Raw genomic sequence first — 27033 nt, 5'->3', positions numbered from 1 at the left:
AATATTTTAGACCCAGAGGGTAAAATAGAAGTTGAAAGAATTCGCTGATCATCTCCTTAAAGAGATCTGAAAAGGAAAGCTCCTAGGAATATTGTAGTCAAATTCCAGAGTTCTCAGGTTAAAGAGAAAATATTACATGCAACCAGAAAGAAACAATTCAAGCATTGTGGAAATATATTCAGGATGACACAGGATTTAGCAGCTTGTACACTAAGGGACTGAAGATATTGAAATATGATACTCCAGAGGTCAAAGGAGATAGGATTAAAACCAAGAATCACCTACCCACCAAAACTGAGTATATCAGGGGGAAAAATGTAATTTCAAAGAAATAGAGGACTTCCAAGCGTTCTTGTTGAAAAGACCAGACCTAAATAGAAAATTTGACGTCTAAATACAAGAATCAAGAGAAACATGAAAAGGGAAACAGGAAAGAGAAGCATTGAGGAACTCATCAAAATCAAATTATTTACATTCCTACATGGGAAGATGTTATTTGTAACTCATGAGACTTTTTTCAGTGTTAGGGTAGTTAGAGAGAATATATATATATATGTCTATGTAGGTGTGTATGGATATGTACATATGTGCATATTATATATGTGTAGGTATGTATATGTTCATGAGTGTATGTGTGTATATGTATGCACACACACACACACACACACACACACACATATATATATATATATATATATGAAGACTGAGAGCACAGGGTGAGCTGAATATGAAGGGAGAATACCTGAAAAAATAAAATTTACTGTTGAATGGAATGTACTAGGAGTAGGAGAAAGGGAGAGGTAGGATGTAGAAAATCATCTCACATAAAAGAGGGAAGAAACAACTTTAACAATGGAGGGGAAGAAAGGTCGAGATGAAAGGAAGTAATTGAGCCTTACTCTCATGAAATTTGGCTTAAGGAGGGAATAACAACCTCCACTGGACATGGAAATCTATTTTACCCTGCAGGAAGGCAAGGGGGAAGGGGATAGGAGAGGGAAGATAATAGATGGGACAGCAAATTGGGGAAAGGGATAATCAGAAGCAAACACTATTGTAGAAGGGCAGGTCAAGGGAGAGAATGGAATAAATGGAGGACAGGATAGGACAAAGGGAAATGTGGTTAGTCTTTTACAACATAACTATTATGGAAGTGCTTTGCATTGTTCCACATGTATGACCTATACAGAATTGCTTGTTTTCTCAATCAGGGTGGTTGGGGAGGGAGGGAGAGAATATGGGACTCAATGCTTTAAGAATGAATGCTAAAAATTGTTTTAGCATGCAACTGGAAATTAATATACATAGGCAATGGAGTATAGAAAACTATTTTGCCCTACAGGAAAATTGAGGGAAAGGAGGTTTGAAAAGGGGTGGGTAATAGAAGGGAAGACAGATTGGAGGAAGGGGTGGATGGGGTGTATGCTGTCCTGAGGTGTGGGGTGGGGAGAGATGGGGAGAATATTTTGAATTCAAATTCTTGTGGAAGTGAACGTTGTGAACTGAAAAATAAATTATATCAAAAAGAAAAAAAAAACTACTGGGACAACTGGAAAACAGTATGGTAGAAACTGGGCATAGACCAAAATCTGACAACATATACCAAAAGAAAGTTCAAATGAGTACATGATTTAGACATAAATGGTGATAGCATAAGGAAATCAGGAGAGCAAGAAATAGTTTACCTTTCAGATTTATGATGAATAGAAGAATTTATGACCAAGCAAGAGACAGAAACATTATGAAATGAAAAATAGATGATTTTGATAATATTAAATTGAAAAATTTGTTTGCACAAAGTCCATGCAACCAAGATTAGGAGGCAAGTAGAAAACTGGGAAAGAAATTTTACAGCTAGTGTTTCTGAAAAAGGCCTCATTTCTAAAATATATAGAGACCTGAGTCAAATTTGCAAGAATACAAGTCATCCCTCAATTGATAAATGGTCAAAGAATATGAACTGGCAGTTTTCAGAGGAAGAAATTAAAGCTACCTGTAGTCATATGAAAAAGTGTTCTAAATCACTGGATTTAGAGAGATGCAAATCAAAACAGCTCTGAGGTACCACATCACACCTATCAGACTGGCTAACATGACAAAACAGGAAAATGCTATATGTTGAAGAAAATGTGGGAAAGCTGGAACACTAATTCATTGTTTGTGAAGACCTTTCTAGAGAGCAACTTGGAGCTATGCCCAAAGAGCTATAAAAAATGTACATACCCTTTGACCCAGAAATACTGCTTCTAGGGCTGTATCCCAAAGAGATAATAAAAATGGGGAAAGAATTCACATATACAAAAATATTTATAGCAGCTCTTTGTGTGGTGGTCAAGAACTGGAAATTGAAGGCATACCCATCAACTGGGGAATGATTGAACAAGTTGTGGCATATGAATGTAATGGAATACTATTGTGGTATAAGAAATTATGAATAGGTGGACTTTAGGAAATCCTGGAAAGACTTATATGAATTGATGTTGAATAAAGTGAGCAGAACCAGGAGAACATTGATCACAGAAACAGCCACAGTGTGGGATGACTGATTTTGCCCTTCTCAGCAATGCAAGGACATAAAAAAATGCCAAAGGAACCATGATGGAAAATGCCATCCACATCCAGAGAAAGAACTATGGAATCAGAAAGAAGAGTGAAGCAGACTATTTTTTCTTTTATGTTTGGTCTTGTTCAGTTTTTCATTTTAATTCTTCTATGCAACATGACTAATGTGAAAATGTGTTTGATAAGAATGTATGTGTAGAACCCACATAAGATTGCATGCCATCTTGGGTGGGGGGGAGGAAGAGAAAATTTAAAACTTATGGAAGTGAATGTTGAATCCTAAAAATAAATAAACTGGGAAAAAATTAAAAATAATATCATTTATATGGGTCTTTAAGGTTGGCAGAGAGATTTACAAATACTCTTGTTTGATCCCTAAGGAATATTTTGTGTGCATATATGCAAGATCACTTCTGATTTGAAATTTGTACCTCTAGACTAGACACATATTTGAAGAATGAAAGATCTAATTCAAGCCCTTACCCTTCTCAGAGACTGGAAAAAGAGTGCCTAACCATGCTGGACCCATTTCTCCTTTCCTCAGTAGCATCTTGTTGGCTCAGTCAGTGCCTTTGACTTTCCTCCTCTCCCTTGAGGCTATCCAGGATTCAGACCATATGGTAACCATAAGCACACCTATACATTTAGGCAACCTATGGATATACCTCTCTTATAAGTCATAGGGTCATAAAAACATAGGATTTAAAGCTCAAAAGAACCTAGGCATAATCCAAAACAAACTCTTCATTTTGCAACTAATGAAACTTTTATAGATAATGAAAACTCAAAGAGATAAAATGACTTGACTAAGAAGACACAACTAATAAGCCACAGAGCTAGGATTTAAGCCCACATGCTTGATGTATTTGCTGAATAGACTAATAGGTGAATTATGTCTTCCAAGGACTTTTTTCAGTATGTTAGGACTTCATAGATCTAAAGTCTTTTTGTCATGCTAGACACAATATGTCTGTAATTTCAATGAAAAAACCCAATAAACCCAAAACAAAACAAAACAAAAAACACATCATGCTGTGGCCAATCTGATAAGGAATTTCTCTTACTTTATCTAAGCTAGTCCTCAAGCAACAGACATGCAACCTGGCACAAGACCAGCATTCAAGATCTTTCTTGAGGCAGGCAGGCAGTACAGTGTGCAGGAAGACCTGAGTTCAAATCCAGTCTCAGTCACTTACTAGCTTTGTGACCTTGAGCAAGTTACTTAATGTTTCCATAAAATAATGATAATAATAGCATCTATTTCTCAGGATTATTTTGAGGATCTAATGAAACAATATTTGTAAAGTGCTTAGCACAATGCCTGGCACATAATAAGCATTATATTAATGCTAGCTATTATTATTATTATTATCATTATTGTATCTTGATACTACTTTCCAGAACTTTCAGTCTTTTGGCAAAACTTTTGAGAGGCCTTTCTAATTTGATAGAATTTTCCGGAAACTTTGTTTTTTTCAAAATAACCTTCAAGAAGCTAGGTTCACTCACTATACGTGTAGCACCAACATCATATTCACAACCCTTACAGTAGCCATGAATATGATGGCACAATTCTGAATCATGAACTACAACAGACTCTCCATGTGGAAGACAAAACCAAAACATTTATTCAGACTCCAGAAAGTCAAATTCCAACACCAGAAATTCATATCCATCATAGTAACAAAGGAATCCATCATAGTAACCAAGAAGTCTATACTCATTAGGAGGCCTTCCCATGAACAAGCAAGCACTCAGGAGCCTAACTATCTGTTTTTCTCTCTTCGTTCTGATTGCTCTGACCTATTCCTATCAGCTCTGCTCTAGTTTTACCTCTTCCTGTTCCAACCTTCCTGTTCTACCCCATCCTGTTCCATGTGACCTGACTCAAATGACTCAGGCTTGCATGAAGGCAGGTCACATGAATCTATTAATGAATGTGAAAGATCTTCCCATTTAAATTACCATTACAATACAATACTGAGAAATCAGTACTGTGTGTGTTTCATAGACCTCTTTGGGAATTTGGTGGAGCCTATGGACCTCTTCTCAGAATAATATTTTTAAATGAATAAAATAAAAATATGTAGGGCTGTAGAGACTCCAATTATTGTTTTCAAGATGTTAACAAAAATCCTCACAAGCTTTGGACCCTTGGTTGAGAATTCCTAGTAAGAAAAAAGAGAGGCTATTAAGAATGACTTTCCTTTTTTTGGGTGAGAGTGAAGGAGAATGCAGAGTGTTATAATGAATTATGGATAAAGTGATTCTATAAAAATGGTGAATAGTTTAGATGATATTTTTCTTCCTTGGAGAATATGAAAATTCCTCTTAATTTTGGTTACTCTGTCAGTTGTTGCTGATGAAATACTGAACAAAAACTCATGAGAAAAGCCTTACAATGAGACTGGTCACAAATTGAGTAAAGTATTCTATTTCTCCCCTATTAGGGTAGTGTTGGATTCCATGTTAGGGTAATTGTCACTCCACAGCTTGCCTTTGGAAAGTTGGAAAACCAAATGAAAGTTCTCCTAAAGTGTTAATTTTTCAGTTTGAATGTATTTTTATTACCAACCAGTCAACAGGCAGGGAATGAGGAGCAATAGGGCAAGTGAGAGAATGGTTTTGCATTTTAATTCAAGCTTAGAAAATTATACCTCAAATCAGAATCGATAGTGCAATTCTAATTCCAAAGTTTCTTTAAGAGTAAAAGCTGAAATGATTAAGGACTGTATTAAAATTTGTCTTTAAGTAATTCCTCTATGTGACAAAACTCAAAAGGTCAATTTGATATTTGCTTTGCAAAATCCTTTGATTGTACACAACTATATGCCTATCTATCTATAATCTCATTGGATTCTATGATTGTCTTCCTTTCTAGTCTGCTGAAGTCTGCTTAATTTCATTTTGGCATCAGAAAATTAAGAGTTTAGAAAGTAAGAATGCATTTTGCCTTTTTTTTCCTAGACGAGTGGAGGCTAGCAAAGGGTTTCAGTGAGCATCATTATTACAAGAGCCATGATTCTAGTAGAGAGAAATTGGCACCCAAAGGGGCTCTGTTTTGTAAAAATGTCTTAAAATTTTCCAAAAGCTAGGACTTTGGGATTTTTAGTTTTTGAAGTCCCAGAAATTTTGATAAAGAAATATTATTTGAAGAAGGATGAAATGTAACTTTAAGGGATTTCATAGCAAGAGGAAAACATTGCCAGAGAACTAGTAGGGATCAGGACCCAAAGTATTTCTATACTAGACCCCATATAAGTGCTTTCTTGGTAATGGGACATTTTTGCCCTAATCATCTTCATAATTGCCTTGACTCCTCACTTCACCTTGGGCAATTCTATCTATGACACAAACTTTGGATTCTGTTTTTGAGTAAAGAATGCATTAAATAGCTTGAAGCAATGAGTTAATTTCCCATAACAAAGACATCTATTGAATTACCAATTTGCATCCTGCTCCTGAATGCCAGAATTGTAGTAGCATGATTCTGTAGAAACTCTGTCAGATGAGCTAATGGTCCAGTTAGTTAGATGAAAACATGCTAATTCTGAGGATTACTTCTTGGTATCTAAAAGATCTTTCCTCATATCACCTTAAGTGGTGATGGACCCAAATGAATAAATGAGCTCTTAGAGATTCTTATTTCTTGTTCTTAAAAGAATTAAAATAATTTTGAGGGGAAAAAAATCAATAAGCCTAACCCTAGGCTAATCCTTCAATGCAAAATAGTTATAATTTTGATCAATATACCTGAGGTAAAAAAAAGAAATCTCTGGTTTATTTTAATTGAAAAGGCAGATCAGACATCCCCCCCCCCCCCTTCTGATGTCTCTGATAACAGAATGAGAATTGGTAACACTTAAAAATCATAATGGGTGGTGATTGCATAGAGTACATGGAAAAAATTTTTAGGCAAAATGAGCAATAAGAAATCTTCATGAAGCCAAATCACTCCTGAATTCTGACCTAGATTCTCTGACCAAAGACAAAAATAATTGATGTTTTTATAGCATTTTAAAGTTTGGGAAAGTATTTACACATATATAACCTTATTTAAATCTCAAAGCAATCTTATGAGCTAGACACTAGAAGTGTTACTATTCCCATTTTCTAAATGAAGAAACAGAGGCTCAAATAAATTAGTTTAATTGCCCATAATCACCCAACTAGTAAGTATCAGAGGTGGAATATGAATCTCCTTAACTTCACAGCCAATGTTCTATCCACCATACCTCCTCTCAAGGGTGAGCCAAGCAAGTAAACAATTATAAACTTTTTGGAAGGAAATCTTCAGAGAATTACCAAGTTATAATAGACATTTAATGATGCTCACCTATACTTTTAAAGACCAATGTCATTTAGCTTTACAGGCAGTCTAAAAGCTGTGATTCATAACACTCTCTAACCCCATTTCTACTACAATCATTGCAGTAACAGAAAGAGATTGCACAGGAAGGAGGCCCATTTTATATTTTTATTTGATTCATGAGTTGCAAAAAGAAAGAGAGGAAGGCCCCTTGCTGGTTGAAAAACTATGGGAAAACATATGCAAGAGTTGCACATGGTGGGTAGGCATGAATGGGTTGCAATTTGCATTGTTGGAGGTTACAGCCATATTGATGAGATCCCAGAGCTATTGGAGCCTTGAAAGATGTGAGTACCATTTATGTTTGGGAGTGAGAAGGCTCCTAGTTGCTTAAAGATATTGTAATGAAAATAGCCTGTTGCTTCACAAATTACCTTCAGTGATTTTTATGTCATTAAAACAAAGCTTTCTATTTCTTTCCAAGGTTATCAAAATTGTGGTTGGCTTGGGAGACAGAGTACCAAAGAACTGTCCAATATAGAATGATCTGTATTGGCTATTGAGGACATATTGGGTGCCCTCCTGTGGCATTTTTATTGGAGTATGGGGATGAGATTCAATCAGGATATATAGGTAATGAGGACCTGTGATCTTTATTTGTGTGGTTGGTCAGTTTTTTGCCAACCAGCCGGCGTTTGCCTGGGTTGGCCAGAAGCCAATTAGTTTTTTTTCCTCCTTCCACACTGTTTGTTAGAATGCTGAAGACAGGATGACCTAAGACACATCCTAGCAATGTGATATTGCCCAAGTCACCTAACAAGTCTTTGTGCTTTAGTTTCCTCATCTGAAGAACAAGATGGTTGGATTTGATAGCCTTTCTGATCCTTTTCAGCTCCAAGTCTATGCACCTATTGTAGTTCTTAATTGTTATTAATGATGCATTCTGTTTTTGATATGTGAAATTTGGGATGCTTAAGAGACATTCAGGTAAAAATGTCCAGCAGGCAATTGGCAATGAGGGATTGCACTTCAGGAGAGGGGTCAGGTATGAATATGTAGATTTAGGAATGATCAGCATAGGTAGAATAGTGTAACCACTATGAGCTAATGAGATGAAAGAAAGAGACAAAGAAAGACAGAGACAGAAACACACATGCACACACACATACAAAGGGGAGGGGGAGGAGGGGAGAGAGAGAGAGAGAGAGAGAGAGAGAGAGAGAGAGAGAGAGAGAGAGAGAGAGAGAGAGACTGTTCTTTGAATACTCCAGGGAGAGATAGTATTGTTATTAACAATACTGGTTGTCTGGTAACCCCAAACTTGACCCATTATACAAATATGGATCACAACTCCTTGTCATCAGCCCATCCTGTAAGAATTTCCTCCGTATCCTCCCATAGGAGTGCTACCTGGAGGACCCTACTCAATAGGCCCTCAAAAGTCAACATAGATAATTTTATGCTGGACAATCTTCATTTTGTACTGGATAGTGCTTTGATATTCCACTCTCCCAAGACACCACAAGACCACCAATGGAAGGTATTCACCTGGAGTGCAAGCTTCTCTGAAACCTGACATCTAGTAAACTTTGTTTTAACTTTAATCATTCTTGTAAAAATAGTACTATTCAACTTCTGTTGTTTCTGCACTGCAGAAAGACTGTATATACTATCAACACTTGCTAGATTTCAAAGCCCTGTGGGATATCTCTTGTCTCACACTAGCTATGGTTGGCATTTATTCCCTGTTTCTGTTGCTCCAGCATACACCAGAGAGAAGTTTATATTTCATGGCTGCCATAATGAAATAATTTGCCAGAATATTTAGAGCCTGATCAGTAATAACCCAATGTAGATTTCTACTCATGGATCTGGAGCTATAAGGGATATCAGAAGTCATCAAATCTAACCCTTTCATTTTACAGATGAGGAAACTGAGGTACAGAGAGGGGAAATGACTTGAGCCTATGTCCTGTGACTTAAAATTGAGCATGTTTTCCACTGTATGATGATGCATTTAATATGAAGACCAGTTCTGCAAATTATACCCTACCTGCTTTGTTTCATCTACTGTTTTGCCCTCTTACTGTCTACAAGTGGCACTTTAAACTTACTGTCTCCCTGGAGTATTCAAAGGACAAGTTTTTTTTCTTCTATTCTGTGTGTGTGCATGTGTGTGCATGTGTGTGTATGTGTGTGTGTGCGTGTGTGTGTGTTCTCTGTCACTTTCTGTCTCTGTCTGTCAGTCTCTGTCTCACTGACACTTTCTTTCATCTCATTAGCTCATCCTGGTTTCATATGCTATCCATGTTGATCATTCCTAAATCTACATATTCATTCCTGATCCCTATCCTGAAGTGCAATCTTTCATTGCCAACTGCTTGCTGGACATTTTTACCTGAATGTCTCTTAAGCATCCCAAACTTCACATATCTAAAACAAAACAAAACTCATCATATTTCTTCATAAACCTATCCCTCTTCAAGGTTTTCCTGTGGCTTTTGAACTCTTTACTATCCTTCCAGTCAGTCATCTTTATAGCCTTTGGGTTCTCCTTGATGCCTCATTTTCCCATCACATCTCGCTCACATGTGAATTTCCTCACATCCATTCAATTACCAGACTTTGTAATTTCTGCCTTCACCATATCTTTTCTATCACCTCTCATCAGCCTCCTAAGTGATCTTCCTTTCTACAGTGTATCCCCCTCAAGAGGCAGCTTGGTAGCACAATGGATAGAGCTCTGGGCCAGGAGTGAGTAAAATGACCAAAATTCTGGCCTAAGACACTAACTGTGGAACCCTGGGAAAGTCACTTAATCTCTGTCTTCCTTAGTCTCTTTGGTTCTAAAATAGGAATAATAGCACCTCCCATCAGGGTTTCTGTGAGAATCAAATGAGATAACATTTGTAAGCCCTTAGCTATTATATGATAGACAATAAATACTTATTCCCTTGCCTTTTAAATTCATGTTCCCCACAGCTACTAAATTGATATACTTAAAGAACAGCTCTCATCAGAACCCTCCTTCAAGAAGCTTCAAAGGCTTTTTATTGTCTCTAGATTAAAATACAAGCTTTTTGGAAAGGGAGGTAATTTGAGGTGCAGCTAAGTGGTGCTTGCTCTGGAGTCAGGAAGACTCATCTTCCTGAGTTCAAGTTTGGCTTCAGACATAGCTATGTGACCTTAGACAAGTCACTCAACCCTGTTTGGAGAAGGAAATGGCAAACCACTCTAATATCTTTGCCAAGAAAACTCCAGATGGGTTCATTAAGAGACGGCATCACTGAAAAATGACTGAACATCAACAGCAAAGGTTATCTGAAGCCCTTCAAAGTTTGACTTTAACATATATTTCATGTTTTTGCTAGTTTCATTTGGAAATTGGTTCTCCCTATCTCACCCAGGCTGAAAATACACCAACCATTTATGGGCCAAATTCCAGTTCTGATCAATGCAGAAGCTTCAACTGATTGGGTAGTTCACCCCTCCTGAGTCACCCCTGTGGCCATGGTCCTCCCCTCTCAAGGACTCATCCACCATATTTGTTCCCCTCAGTATTAGAAATCGCCTTGAGTGTATAGACTTTTTATTGTTATCTTTTTACTCCCTAGTGCATAGCACAATAGTTGGCACATAGTAGGTCTATAATATATGATTGCTAATTGAACTGAATTACATTGAAAAGAACAGGGAAAAAATGACTGATCTGTTTTCCTCTCTTTATTCCACTCACTTGACCATCCTCAGAGAGCAGTTATATCTTGCTCTACTTATAATTCATTTTTAGTCTTGGATAATTCACAATGTATCTTAGTGCTTTGTGAGACAGAGAAGTGAACACAAAGGTGGGTTAATGGCTCTGGGTCTTCAGAAGTGATATGTGATGCCATTTTTCACCTGTAACTGAGTGCTGTTAGTATTCTTGCTGTCATTTCTTATCCTTTGGGGACACTCTGTAAATGTGTTTAGTTAATAATAACTAATCTGTTTCCAAAATGTTTAAATTTTTTCAAACTACTTGTACATTTTTAATAAAATTTATCCTTATAAGAGTCACATCAAATGTATAGGACAAACATTAATATTTTCCTTTTGAAGGTGAAGAACTAAATATAGAGGAGTTAAATCACTTCTCCTAGGTTACAGTCCAGTATGTCAGGGTGAAATGTTGAATTCTGCTAATTTCTATTATACTACTTTTCTTTTTGTATCTGATAAAAATATTTAAAGGTACATAGTTTGACCACCAGTACCCACAAATGCTGGCATAGTGGAAATCTCCCTTAATTTCAAATAAAGGACTTCAGAAGTCCTTTAGGTTGCTATAACTCACCCCAGCATTTGGGTCAGAATTTCCTAGTTGCTTCTGAGAACTGGAAACATTGGGAAACCTCTACTGGTCTTCACTAATGTTTTCAAGCATTTGCAGATGCATTTGTGTTAGCTCACAGGATACAGTAGGCTGCTGAGAAATTCTGTTCTTGCCATCAAGACTCAGGAAATTAGGAGTGTCTGTACATGAGCAATGTATAGACCAGGCACATGCTATATATGTTTCTGGACTTTCAGAAATTGGCTAACTTTCTTCCCTTGCCCTTGCCAAGCTATGAGTGTCTTGCTATTTTGGATGTGATTGCTATTAATTAAGTCATATCTAATCATTGCCTCCATCATGGAAACATTTCTTTCAAATGGCACATCCTCTAGACTTGCAAAATGGATCATTTTTGTCTCTCTGAAGCACTCTTTTCCTGTCCAATATATAGTAAACTAAGAAGCTTCATAAATAAACCACAGTGGATTAAAGGCATTTTAAGCATGACATAAGAAAGCATTAAGCAGCTGGGCACAAATTTAAAACGTTTTTAGTTTGACCATTATTTTATCAGTTGTATCTGCTAGGAAAGAAATAAAAAGAAACAAGCTTGTTTTTCTCTTCTAAACTAATTTCCTATATAGGGCCAGGCACTTAAAAACTACAACAATAAGATAAGAAATTTTTCCTGAAAAAAATTCAAGTCAAACTTTTCTCCCAGTCCATAAAATACTAACATCTTTCTCAGGTACTCTCCATAATTAATGCTCAAAAAAAACGGTCATTGTGTATAAGATGAGTCATATTTTAAATTTCTTTTTAAGCTGTGGTTCAGTTACTGTTTTCTACTTTATGAACCTTGTTGAAATAAACTTTAAGGAAATTTGCTACATAACGCCATGTATAATGGAGAAAGATGACTCAAATAGCCCCTTTATTGGCTATCAGGAGAAATATTCATTTCTTATAGTGGGAATGCTATGGAGCTACCCTTCTTGCAAGGGCCCTAGTGAACTACTGTAATGAATCTAAATAATGGCAGCCAACTTCTTAAGTTGCTGGTTCAGCTGAAAATACTTTTGGATCCACAGAATAGAATGAATGTACTTAGACCCATTGAAAGCATCAAGTCAGGCTAAGAGCTCTTCTAGATCAATGGAAGATGAAAGTAGAATTGAAAATGCTGTAGCTACATGAAGGCAAACAACTCATCAGGCTCTGAAAACCATTTGGGCGGATGCAATTTAAAGGATTCAGAGATGTTAGTGGTTCTGTCTTTCAGCACTCTACCTTACTAACCACTTCATGTTTTCTTCCATCCTAATAACTTTAGCTGCCAAATATACTGAATAGTTGTGAGTACAGCACAGAAAGTCAATTTGGATTATCAAAGCCCAGAAAGTTAAAACAATCAAAACAATATATCCCCCCTTTGGATCTCACGTTGCTTTTTAGCATGTCTTAGACTATCTCTATTCAATCATTTCTGCAGTTTCAGATGCAGTTGTCATTGTTTCTTGATTTTATTTTAGCCTAACAAACCAACTTACTAAAAGTAGCTTTAACATTAGAGCCAGAAGAGTTGTGAGAAGTTATATTCTTTATATATATTCTTTATATTCATTTTATCAATGGGGAAACCAAGGCCCAGAACAATCAAGGGAATTTTTCAAGGTCACACACAAAGATAATGACTGAACTGGGATTTGAATTCTGATCTTCTGATGCTCAGGTTAGTGTTCTCCTACTATAACATATCATCTAGCCTCTAATGAGAGTAGGACTGAATTTAATTTCACAAACATTTTTTGAAGCATTTACTCTATGCAGAGCACTATACTAGACACTGGGGAGTAGGCATAGAAATAAGTAAGACATTGGTCCTCACCTTCATAAAATTTACGACTTAGTAAGGGGCTATAACTCACACACGAATAAAACAAAGAAAATGGCAAGGACAAAAGAGAAGCCCAAATAAAGTGCTTTGTGAGTTCTGAAGGGGGAAGGATCATTTTTATCTAGAAAAGTGGGTTAGGATTCTGGGAATATTTCATGGAGAAGCTGTAATATGAAGTAGGTCATGCAGTAGAATGGAAGAGAAAACATTAATTGTTGACTATGTGCCAAGTGCTGCACTAATTACTGGAACCACATATAGAAAAGCAAGAAAGTTGCTGTTCTTAAAGGGGTTCATATTCTAATTTGAGGAGACAATACAATTTCATCTGCAGAGCAGAAGAAAAAGCCCAGTGGTATGTAGAGTCTGGCAGCAAAGCAACAAGGTACATGGTTTAGACCCTATGATTCTGGGGATCAGAGACTGAGCATATGATCCCCAACCAATGACTTCTGGGAAAGAAGTAATGGGCCCATGGGTTGGTGTAGCCATGAAAGATGAGTAAAATTTCCAAAGATATTCCAAGGTTAGAAGATGGTGTGAGCAAAGAAATGGAAGTGGGTGATAATGGAATTTATATAGTGGAAAGTGAATAATATTGTTTGGATGGAGGGTAGTATTTGTGGAGGATTCTAGTGTTAGATAAAACTGGAGTGGTAGAATGATACCAGATTATGGAGGGGCTTGAAGCTTGGATTTTATTCAAGAAGTCTACTATAAGAAGTCAACTTTTTTTGAAGAGTTTCGAAGTTGTACCATAAAATAATAATTCTTAAACAAAAAAAAATTAATCTGATACCAATGTGAAGGATGGATTGGAGGGGAGAAAAAAGGAATCAGGAACATTAAATTTAGGTTATTGAAATATTCCAATGAAGTCTTATATTGGCATTGGTAATACAATGAAGAGGTAGATCTGAGAGATATTGTCTACAGAGAATTTTTGAATGTGGGAAATGAGGAAGAGATTATGCATTTAAAACATAGTAAAAAATCTGTGAAGAGGTACAAAAAGATGGGATGGTAAATCAGGGCAATGGCTATCAGTAGGTCAGTTTGACAAGAACATAGTGTATGTGAAGTGAGTCAATATGAAATGAATCTGAAAAGATGAGAGGGAGCCAAACTGTGAAGGGTCTTGAATGTAAAGCTGAGATATTTGTATTTTAATCTAGAGGCAATAAGAAATCACTGAAGAGTTGTAAATATGGTAGTGTTGTAGTCAGAACTATATTATTAATATTTATTATTAATATAGGAATATTAATCAGAAAATATTTTATTTCTATATTAATATTATGTGTTATTAATGTAAGAATGTTAATCAGGCATTAATTTATCAAATGAATTGGAATAGGGAAAGATTGGAAAGAGGTAGAGTGATTGGGAGATGATACAATAACACAGATTTGGAATGAAGGCCTGATGTATTGTCATTCCAACGGGAATGGAAAAAGATATCGAGAATCATGGGTTCTCCAAAGATATTTAATTGCAAAATTAATCATAAATCAAAACAGCACCAGAAACTTGGTCCCTTCACTACCAGTCCAGTAATCTATCCAACTCTCCTTTTTTTTTATCCTTATTTTTCCTATTTACATAAAACATAAAATTTCATTTATGTATGCCCTCAAATTCATGTTTTAAAATTAAGATTAAATTGCCAAGAAATATATATTACTATTTTGCTACATTTCCCCAGGGATCACATCAATACTTCTCAGACTCATGGACAACTTTCCAAAGAAAGCTCACTTTTGCACAATATAACTGTGGAATAAAATGGTTAGTTATTTAGCTCTCTGTCTTCTAGTTTTAAAACCTTAGATATTGCTTAGAAGGACTTTTCCCTGGTTTTGAGGTTTAGAGAAAGGTGACAACACAAATATTGCTCATTCTTTTCTCTTAGAACATGAATCAAATAATATTTCTTTTTTTAATTGTTGATTTCACAATTATATGTGTTTTATGGTTCAGCACATAAGTGAACTAGTCTTTCCCCAGTAATTGTACTGGCTTAAATATAGTGTCTCTAGTGTATCTGGTGAGCTGTAGTTATTAGAAAAGTTGTTCTTTTTTCCTGACTTCATGCCTAAAGTTGTCTTTCCATTCAATGCTCCTGGCTCTTCCCTTTGGGGATAAAAGTAATAAGAATCATTGAATCATAGAATTTATTGGCTGGAAGATTTCTTGGAGATTTAATGCAATTCATTTGGGTTTAATTCAACATAAATGTTATCTGTTGCTTGCTATGTGCAGAGCATTCTACTGAGGGCTTAGAGAGATACAGAATATATAAATATTATAATACAGAATATTTATGTAATATAGAGTACATAAAATATTTTTCCCTCATAGAGCTTACAGTCTAGTATAGGAAATATTACACATATCCAGGAAAGTATAACACAAAATGTAGAAAGAGACTTCTTGGAAAACTCCTTTCCTCTCAAGAAGCTGATGGTATAATGTCTGCTTCTGTAGGATTTGTGATCCCATGGAATGAAGTAAGCTGGCATCTGCCTCAGAGAATAAGAATGACCAGTTGAGTGGGAGTAGAAACAGGAATAAATCAAGCTGAGTCCTAGAAGAAACTGAAATAAATCAGGATGGGGAACTAAAGAGAGAAGGCATGAGCTACTCCAGAGCTATTGGAGCTATTATAGAAAGAAACTGTTTCCAGATGAGGAACATGATGTGACTCTTCATCCAAGTCTTCAACCCTGGGAATGTCCAAGAGTATACCCAAGCCTTCACTACCGGAGTTATGTCCTCTCCACCAGAATAGTGAATGATTACCAAACTAACTTTTGGTAGGGAAAAGTGAAAGGATACTGTGCTCATACAGCTATTCATTTCTGTAATAATTACAAGTTTACTGTTTCAATGCTATTCCTTGTCTGGATATGTTAATGTTATATAGATTTGGATGCATTGACTTGAATTAATGTCAGATTTCTGGTTTTCTAAACTGGATTGGAAGCAGATAAACCAAGAGAGGAAAATTAATTTTAAAAGCCTTTAATATATGAATCTGAGTCCAGAAGGTTCTAGAAAGTGGGACCATGTGAGCCATAAAAAATTATACAATATAAGTACAGAATACAGTAAAATAGAATGTAAGGTATAGGGAAGAAGAGCAGGAATTTTACCATTTGGATGTGAAGGGATTCAGGTTAAGGATTCAGAAGGAGGTGAGGATTTAATAAATGGTTAGGCATTCAAAAATTGAAATGCGCAACAGAAAAAAATGCTAGCACAGTGTGAAGTCAAAAGATGGATAGGGACCCATGAATCCAGGTTCTAACATTGTTCTATGTGACCCTGGGCAATTCTTTGAGTCTAAGCTTCATTTATGGAAAACACTCCAGGATCACTCCCCTAATGTGTGCTCACAATTACGGTTTGGAATCCCGAGGGGACACTACTACTCTCTCAGTGTTCTACAGAGCGTTATTCTAGAGTTATTCTTTGAAATCTGGAACAATGGGCTCCCAAGATCCCCTCAGTGTTAATAATGCTAATTAACTCTGTTAATAATCAACCAATCAGATTTAACAATCTTTTAGAAAAAATATTTGCTAAGGAGAATCTGTTTATTTCCACCATAATTCCAAAATCCCAAAAATCTCTGTCACAAATAGACACAATGTCCATGGACAGATTATATAAACTTAAACTTATAGTATTATGGTAGTAAAGTTCACTTGTAGAGAACATGTGCGCCAAAGTGGTGCTTTACAACTCCTACATTGGAAGTCCTTTTTTCTCTTATGAAGCTCCCCGTAGTTACAGTTCTCTGTTGGTTGTGATGGTGTTGTCCAAGAATCCATAACGGTAGCTTGTCTTTGCCATGAGGAGTCCGCTCCTTGAAGTTTCTTCTCCTCAGGTCACTATCATTTTGTATCTGTTGTGTCTCCTCAGTGTACTTCCACTGCTATCAACCACTACCACTCTAGTGCGATCCAGATGCAACTGCCAATGAAACATCTGACAGCACCTCTGGGTCTTTCTAACTCTCAAGGTTGCTTGGATACTGCCAGAAAAATAATTCTCCTAAGAACAGGAAAGAACAGATGCAAAGAGACAGGTTGTCAGAGAGAAGGACTGGTTAGAGTCTGCAGAAAAGCACCAATAATTAGAAAGAGCAGCAGAGAGCTACTCCAAGAGGAAGTTTATGTAGATTCTCCCACAGAGAGAAAAGGAATTCCACTGTAGGAGTTGTAAGTTACCAACTATTTTTAAAAAATATTATTTAATTTACTTCAGTTTTCCACATTCACTTCCACAAAATTTTGAAATTCAAATTTTCTCCCCATCTCCCCTCTTTCTCCACCCCAGGACAGCATATATTCTAATTACCCTTAGTTACCACTTTGGCACACACATTCTTCACACATGTATCTCACTACCATTATAGTCTAAGTTTAAGCCCTCTCTTCCTTTGAATAGTATGTGTATTATGGAAAAATGTTCACCCAGGATCTTAAAAGAAATCTTCTGTACTAACTCCTTTTACTATACCTTCTTAATAAAATATCATGTGTGATCACAGCTGCCATAGTCTGAGAGACAGAACAGCTGTCCTTCTCCTATCTTGACTTCAAGGGAAGTTTAAGGTAAGCTTGCTTTCTCACAACCAAAAAAAAAAAAAGATGGATGGTTGGGTTTCCCTTAGAGGTATCTAGGTGGGACACTGAGCAAGTCACTTTATCTGAATACCTTAGCTTCTTCATCAGGAAAATGGGAATAATAAATAGTATCCACCTCCCAGGATTGTTGTGTGGATCAAATGAGACAATAATTGTAAAGCAGTTAGCATGATGACTGGCACATAGTGAGTATTATTTAAATATTAGCTATTCTCCTCCTCCTCCTTCTTCTTCTAAGTCGCACTATATAAATAAGCAACTCCAAATAATCACTTTTTCTGTTCTAAAGCCAATTAAAACCTCTTCATTATGACACATTTGTTGTTTAGTCTGCCTCTTTGTGACTCTGTGGTCTATAGCACATCAACAGAACTCTTCATGGGATTTTGTTGCCAAAGATAATGGAGTTGTTTGCCATTCCTTCTCCAGTGGATTAGGACAAAGAGGTTAATTGACTTGCTTAGTGTCACATAACTAGTATCTGAGACCACATTTGGACTCAGGTCTTCCTGATTCCAAGGCCCAGTGCTCTATCCACTGAACCACTTAGTTACTTCCTTACACAGTACAATACAGACCCCTAAATCCTTATGGCCAGAAGTAAGTTTACCCCAAACTTACATTTAGCTGCTTGTACTGGAACCAAGTGTGAAATATCTTTATATGCTTCAAGTACTTGCGCCTTCCCCTATAAGCTGGTCTATCCCTATGATATTTATGAGACAATCATATTTGACTTCATGATTTGTAAGCTCCCTCCCAGGTCTATGAGTCAATATAACCCAGCCCCTTTGATTTGGGGGAGAGGGAACTTAAGCCTAGAGATATTAAATCCTTGCTTGTGGCCACATTATTTTCATTGAGTTTTAGAGTTCCTTTACATGTACAGAAATGGGATAGTCAAGACAATTTCATTTAGTTTGAGCTCTGGAAATTAAAATGTCTTAGTAAATATCTTAGTCATAGGTGGAATATGTGGAGAAGATAAAAAAAATCAGGATAATGAAGTTTTCTGCAAATTCAAAGGAAACAAAAGAACAAGAAAATTGGGAAGAGTGAGTTCTAGTGATCTGCAGGTCACTAGGTCATTATCACTAACACAAAAGGTCTATCTGTGTGTCACTGAAAGAATGTCTGTGCTTAAATTAAAGATCATTACATTAGCAAATAATCTGGAGTCATTAAACTCATCATAAAATTTTCAAATGAAATTCACCCCCACGGTATTCTTCTTTTTATTTTTATTTTATTTTTAAAAATTTATTAATTTAGTTTTAGTTTTCAACATTCACTTTCATAAGTTTTAAATTTTCTTCCTCTTCCTCTTGACTTCTTCCCCAAGATAGCATGCAATCTGATATGGCTGTACACATATATTCCTATTAAACACATTTTCACATTAGTCATGTTGCATAGAAGAATTATAATGAATGGGAGAGACTGTGAAAAAGAAAAAAATAAAACAAAACAAAAAAGAAAATACTCTGCTTCACTATGCATTCCGACTCCACAGTTCTTTCTCTGGATGTGGATGGCATTTTCCATCATGTGTCCTTTGGAATTGTTTTAGGTCCTTGAATTTCTGAGAACACTAAGTCTATCAAAATCAGTTGTCCCACACTGTGGTCGTTTCTTTGAACAATGTTCTTCTGGTTCTGCTCACTTCACTGAACATTCATTTAAGTCTTCCCAGGATTTTCTGAAGTTTGCCTGTTCATCATTTCTTATAGCACAGTAGTATTACACTCATATACCACAACTTGTTCAGTCATTCCCCAATTGATAGGCATTTCCCTCAATTTCCAGTTCTTGGCCACCACAAAAAGAACTGCTATAAATATTTTATAGCTGAGGTCCTTATCTCTTTGGGATACAGTCCAAGAAGTAGTATTTCTGGGGGGCATGCACATTTTTATATCTCTTTATAGCATAGTTTCAAATTGCTCTCCATAATAGTTGGATCAGCTAACAGCTCCATCAACAATGAATTAGTGGTCCAACTTTCCCACATAATCTCCAACATTTATCATTTTCCTGTTCTGTCATGTTAGCCAATCTGATAGGTGTGATGTGGTACCTCAGAGCTGTTTTGATTTGCATCTCTCTAATTAATAGTGATTTAAGGGGCATTTTTTCATATGACTATAGATAGTTTTAATTTCTTCTTCTGAAAACTGCCTGTTCATATCCCTTGACCATTTATCAATTGGGCAATGACTTGTTTTCTTGTAAATTTGACTCAGTTCTCTATATATTTTAGAAGTGAGGCCTTTATCAAAAACACTAGTTGTAAAATTTATTTTCCAGTTTTATACTTCCCTCCTAATCTTGGTTGCATTGGCTTTATTTGTGCAAAAACTTTTCAATTTGATATAATCAAAGTTATCCATTTTGCATTTCATAATGTTCTCTATCTCTTGTCTGCCATTCTCCATAAATCTGGCTGTCTTCCTCTTCTTAAATGCTTGGTTCAATACATATCTACCTACCTCTCCTGAATATGTGTTGTAAGTTTCTTGAGGTCAGTAATTTTTTTTTTTACCTTTCTTTGCATCCTTAGTGATCAGCATAGTACCTGACACATAATAGGTACATAGTTGCTGAATAGAAAGGGTGTATTGAAGCAGGGAAAACTTGGGGTAGAGAGATCCACCAGCAGGCTATTTCAATAGTCCAGGAATGAAGTGATAAGAGCCTGCACCAGGGTGGTGACAGTGTCAGAGGAGAGAAGGGTATGTATTTGAGAGATATGACAAAGGTGAAGTCAATAGATCTTGGTAAGCACTTGGATATGAGGGTGAGAGATAATAAGGAGTCTAGGATGATGCCTAGGTCATGAGTCTGAGGTACTGGGAGGATAGTGTTGCACTCTTCAGTAATAGGAATGGGAAGGAGTGAGGAGTATTTAGAAGGAGGAGTTTGTTTTTGGACATGTTGACTTGAAGATGTCAACCAGATATCCAGTTCAAGATGTCTGAAAGGCAATTGGAGATGTAAGATTGTTGGTCAGCCAAAAGTTTTGAGCAGAATAGGTAGATCTGAGGAATCATCAGCTTATAGATGGCAGTTAAATCCATGGGAGCTGATGTAATCACTAAGTGAAGTAGAATGGAGGGTGAAGAGAATAGAGTCCAGGACAGAACCCTGAGGAATACCTATAGTTAGAGGACATGGCCCAGAGGAAGATCCAGCAAAGGAGACAGAGAATGAGGAGATCAGACAAGAAAGGGGTGTCAAAAACCCAAAGAGAAGAGAGTTTCAAAGAGGAGAGAGTGATGAGACCTGAGAAAAGATCATTGAATTTGGTAACTAAGAGATCATTCAAAACTTTGGAAAGTGCAGTTTTAGAGGAATGATAAGGCTGAAAGCTGGATTATAAGGGGTTAAGAAGAGAATGGGAGGAGAGAAGTGGAGGTACCTATTGTTTGACCTTTGTTTCCTCATTTGAGAAATGGGCAGGGTTGGGGTTTGTGATTACTTCCCCACTTCCAGCTCTGAGTTTGACATGGATTAGGAAGGAAAGAGGATGTAGGCAGAGATCCAATGGAAGGTATTTCAGTAATCAAGGCAAGAGGTGAGGAACATCAGTATGAGGTATTATCTAGCCCTTTGTCTGCTTTTCCTACTTTTCTTAAGAAATTATTCTACCTTCTCTCAAGTCTTTCAATTATCTTCCTCGTTTGGTATTCAAGCAAAATTTTTCTTTCTTTACCTTCCTGTCTTTTAGTCTTAATAATCCCACCTTAAGATCCTTGGGAAAAAAATCTTCCTACTTCTTGACTTTATTACTTTTTTCATTTTCCATGTAGTTAAATTCAATGGGGACCTTTTACATTATAATTCTCCTTCCTCACCCCAATTCCACAAAGCATAAAATTATCCCCCACTGACATAACTACCAAGTTTATTTAGAGTATTTGTGAAAAAAATGATTTCACTTCCCATAATTGCCTCAATCTGTTAGAAAGATAGCCTCATTGTGGCAGTGAAGTATATTTACATCTTTTAAAATATTCAGAAGCAGTACCTAACCAAATTCCTTAGCTTAAATGCTTTTTAGAGCATTTAACTTTTAGATTCATGTCATTTTAGTTCTTAGATATTCTGAAGAAAATCTGTCCAATCAACAACTGTCAAGGTGAAATATTTGAAAAAATGTCTATTGTTCACACTTCAACTAATTCTGTCTTCTTTAGTATTCATGTTTTTTTTTTCCCACATAAGTATTGTTAAACTAAATAAAATCCTGTTGTTTGTGTTTATATGGATTATTGGCTATGTGCTAAAGACAACGTTTTGACTGTCTATTAAAAGTGCAGTAAATATGCATATGGTGAAGTTTATAGTTCATCTATTTATTTCAGTGTGATGTAGTGGAAAGAACACTGAACTGGAAGCCAAATGCTTAAAAAAAACCTCAAACCAATAAGCCCAGTCAGATTTGATGCTCCCTCTACCTTTTGGTCAATTCCATAGTAGTGAATATGGGTTCTAACGTAGAATATCAGCGAAAACTTGCCTGTTCCTATCTCCTATTTTCACCAAGGATATTCTCTTCTAATGTTTCAGATTGTTGAGTTTTTGTCTTTCTGTCCCAACACAATAAGCACTTAATAACTTTTTGTTGATTTGAATACTATTCCTCCAAATAAAATTATGTGAAGGTCATCTCATAAAGATTTGATAAAAATAAAAAAGTAAGTGTACGTATTGCTAATGTCTTCTTGCTGAACTTTATTTTTTTGGTTGGTGCTACTACTTTTGGTGATTTTCATATTCTTTTGTTATCTTCTCATGTTTGAAATTCAGTGATTAGGGGCACAAATTTATTCCATATATAATAGGCATGTCCTGGTAAATGTTTAACTACTGGATCTCTGAAAAAAATGTCCACACACTACACTTCTAAGTTTCATCTTTATTATTAGCATTTTCTCTGTCAGTTTCTTAAGTCTAGGTAATCAATAAAACAATAAATTGATAGTTGGTTTGTGAGATGTGAATGCTCACCTTGAAAACTGCAATGAGTTTTCAGGAGCTGGTTCTGCCTTTCCCTCTCATGTTTGCTTCATCAGATCTGGCTGTTTTCAATGTCATCTTTTAAAGTACAGATTGCATTTACTTATGTGAGTAGACAGGCTTTCTTCAGGAGCTACACCTTTCAAAAGTATGTGTAGAATTCAGCAGGCTACGGCACTAGCCCAGTACAGATTCTGATGGAATAAAAATATGTGCATTGTACCTAGGGAGAGTCTAGGTGCAAACTCTCAGGAGACAGACAAGAGACAGGAAGATTTAAACAAAAGACAGAGGAGAGTTATGAAGCCACCCATGTGCTTCAAGGTCCAATGGATGGAGGCTGAGTCTCAGTGTCTGTAAGGTGTTGTCTTTAAGCCATGAAACTATGAAGCCCTGGAACTTTTAAGTATCAGTTTTAGTATAAGAATCATAGCTTAGGGATACTTACAGCCATTGATCACCAATACCAAAAGTGTTTCTGCCCGAATAACAAAAACACTGATGCCTCCATGCCTCAGCTTGTAAGGATAGCCCTGGCATCGTTTAAGGGAACAAACCTGGATGGTAATGGCAGAAGTTTGGCAGAGTGAAATGCAGCTTCCTGGCTTCATTTCATTTCTCTCTTTCCCTTACATTTCTGTCTCCCTCTCTTGAAATTTCCTGTTTTTTCTCATTCTCATGGTACAGACTTCAAGAGATAGTGAAGGACAGAAAGCCTGGGTATACTATGGTCCATGAAGTCACAGAGAACAGACCCAACTAAACAATAACAGTATCAGTAACAACAACATGGGAGTTTACTTTCAGTGAGGTAGCTGCAGACACCCTCATCCACCAATGTGCTGTTGTTTTCAGGTAAGTTGCACATAGCCAATTTAATTCTTCAAAGAATTATAGAGGGATGAAATTTCCAAGACCATATTTCTTTACATTTGCATAGTATATTAGATATACACACATATGTATATATCTATGTGTATGGTAATTATATATATTCTTAAACTGTGGGTTGAGCTGGGAGGTACTAGAGTCAGTTTGAACTGACTCATGAGAATCTATTGTTAAATTGTCAGTGTGACCAAAATCATCAAATGAAACAAATCTGGACTTGATTTAGTACTCTGTCGATTGTCTGCACTTAAGAAAGTGATGGAGAAAATGCTAATTCTATAGATTAAACTTAAACATGCATTCTTCATTGTGTGTGCATACACACACACATATATGCACACATACCTGTATATCTACACATATGTATATATGCACAAGCATAAATATATAAACACATGCATACACACATATACACATACAGATATTGACGTACACATATAAATATTTGGAAAGTCAGTTATTAAACATTTTCCAGCATACCACTGGTTAGTAACCTTGCCAGTCATCTTCTACTTTACTCCCCTCCATACACTCTATGATCCAACTCTACTGGACCTGTTTGTTGTTTATCAACCATCACACTCCATTTTTCAGAATTAACTTCTCTTTGTTTCCCAACTCCATGCATTTGCACTGGCTATTTCCTCCCTGGAAACTTCTCTCCCTTTTAGCTTATGTCTTAGCTTCTCTGATTTGCTTTAAGATCCCAGTTCAAATACTCCCCCTTACCCGAGGTCTTTCTGAGCCTTTCCCTTCTCCCTTCCCACATGCTTCATGGTCCTTTCTCCTGAGATAACGGTCCATTCACACGATGTACATCCAATGTGGATGTAGGTATTTGTATGTTGTTCCCTCCATTGAAAATGAGAACTTCCTGAGAGCAGAAGCAATATTATTGCCTTTCTCTAAGTAAACACTTAATAAATGCTTTTTGATTGACTGAATGGCGCTCAGAACTGAACATAGTACTCCAGAGAAATTTCAGCCAGGGCATTTCCTAGAAGCTAGGCATAACATAGTGAATGATGTTAGACTTGAAGTCAGAAAGACCTAGATTTGAATTCTGACTCAGACACTTAATTGTGTGACTTTGGGCAAGTCTAAGATTCAGTTTCTTTTTTATCTGTAAAATGAGGAGGTGGAGTGTGATATACTGTAAGATCCTTTCCAGTTCTAAATATATGTTTCTATGATTTTGATTCATCTTAACATTTCACACTACACTGTCTAACATTGAGTTTATAATCTCCTGAAACACCTGGATTCTTTTCTGAGAAACTGCTATCCAACTACTCCCCGCCAATCCTATATTGGTAAATTTGACCTTTTTTCTAATAAGTATAAGGTTTTGCATTTATCTTTTTGGATTTCATCTTATTAGAGTCAGTCCAATACTGTAGCTCAGGAGTGGGAAATCTGCACCATTGTGGCCACATATGACCCTCTAGACACTGAAGTGTGTCTCTTTGACTGAATCCAAACATCACAGAATAAATCCTCTTAATAAAAGGATTTGTTTTATAATATGTTGACTCAGTCAAAAGGCTGCACTAAAGGACCTAGAAGGCCACATGTGGTTTCAAGGTCACAAGTTCCCCACCCCTGTTGTAGCTGGTTCTAATCCTGTCAGATCCTAATTCTGTCACTCAGTGTATTAACTATCCTTGCTCTGTCCCAAAGTTTTTTGTGCCAGTTGCAAATGTCATGAGCAGGCCAACTATGCTTTTATTCAAATCATTGATTTAAAAAAAATCAATAGCAGAGAACCAAACACAGATCTCAAAGTTTCTCCACTGGAGATCTCCTGCTAAGTTGATATTGAAGCATTGACAACTACTCTTTGAGTCAGGTTATTCAACCAGTTACAAATCCACCAATATGTATTATTTTTTCAATTGCTTATCTTTTTTTATTTTATAAATAAAAAATTATTTATTTTCAGTTTTCAGCATTCACTTTCACAAAACTTTGAATTTTAAATTTTCTCCCTTTCTCCTGGTCCCCTCACCCCAGGACAATGTGTATTTTTATTGCTCTTTTTTGCAATCTGCCCTCCCTTCTGTCACCTTGCCTTCTTCCTCCCATCTCTTCCCTTCTATTTTTCTGTAGGGCAAGATAGATTTCTTTACGTATTTCTTTGCCCCATTGTCTATATATTTTATTTCCTAGTTGCGTGTAAAGGCATTTTTTAACATTTATTTTAAAAGCTGGAGTTTCACATTCTCTCCCTTCCTCCTTCCCCATCCACCCTCATTGAGAAGGCAAGCAATTCGATATAACTTACACATGTGTAGTCCTGCAAAACACTTCCATAATCATCATGTTGTGAAAGAATATATTTCCCTCTACCCTGTCCTGCCCTCCATTTATTCTATTCTCACCTTTGACCTTTCCCTCTACCAAAGTATTTGCTTCCTACTACCTCTTCCCCTAATCTGCCATCCCTTCTATTATCCCCCCTCTCTTATCCTCTTCTCCCCAGTTTTCCTGTAGGTTAAGAGGAACTTCCATACCCACTTGAGTATGTATGTTATTCTCTCTTCAAGTCAAATGTGCTGAAAGAAAGGCTCACTTATTCCCTCTCACCTTCTCCTTCTTCCTTCCATAGTAAAAGCTCTTTCTTGCCTCTTTTATGTGAGATGATTTAACTATATTCTGCCTCTCCCTTTCTCTTTTTCCTAGTACATTCCTCTCAGCATTTAATTATCTTTTTTAGATGTCATCCTTTCATATTCAACTCACCCTGTTCCCTCTCTCTCTCTGTATATACATACATATACCACACACACACACACACACACACCCACACCCACCCACACACACACACACACACACACACACACACATATACATACATATTCCTTCCAACTATCCTAATACTGAGAAAGATTTCATGAGCTACAAATATCATTTTTCCACGTAGGAATTTAAATAGTTCAACTTTAATAAGTCCTTTATGGCTTTTTTTCCTGTTTGCCTTTTCATACTTTTCTTGCTTCTTATATTTGTAAATCAAATTTTCTATTCACTTCTGGTCTTTTCAGCAAGAAGGTCTAGAAATCCTCCATTTCTTTGAAGTTTCTTTTTTTTTCCCCTGAAGTATTATACTTATTTTTGCTTGGTAGGTGACTCTTGGTTTTAATCCTATCTCCTTTGACTTCTGCAATATCATATTCCAAGCCCTTTGATCCCTAAGTTACTAAATCCCTTGCTCTCCTTATTGTGTTTCCATTGTACTTGAATCGTTTCCTTTTGGTTGCTTGTAACATTTTCTCCTTGGTGTGGGAACTCTGGAATTTGACTATGATATTCCTAGGAATTTTCCTTTTGGGATATTTTCCAGGAGGTGATCAGAGAATTTTTTCCATTTCCATTTTACCTT

Source organism: Notamacropus eugenii, chromosome 6 (assembly GCF_028372415.1).
Source record: "Notamacropus eugenii isolate mMacEug1 chromosome 6, mMacEug1.pri_v2, whole genome shotgun sequence".
Lineage (NCBI taxonomy): Eukaryota > Metazoa > Chordata > Mammalia > Diprotodontia > Macropodidae > Notamacropus > Notamacropus eugenii.
Note: the sequence above shows the minus strand (reverse complement) of the source record.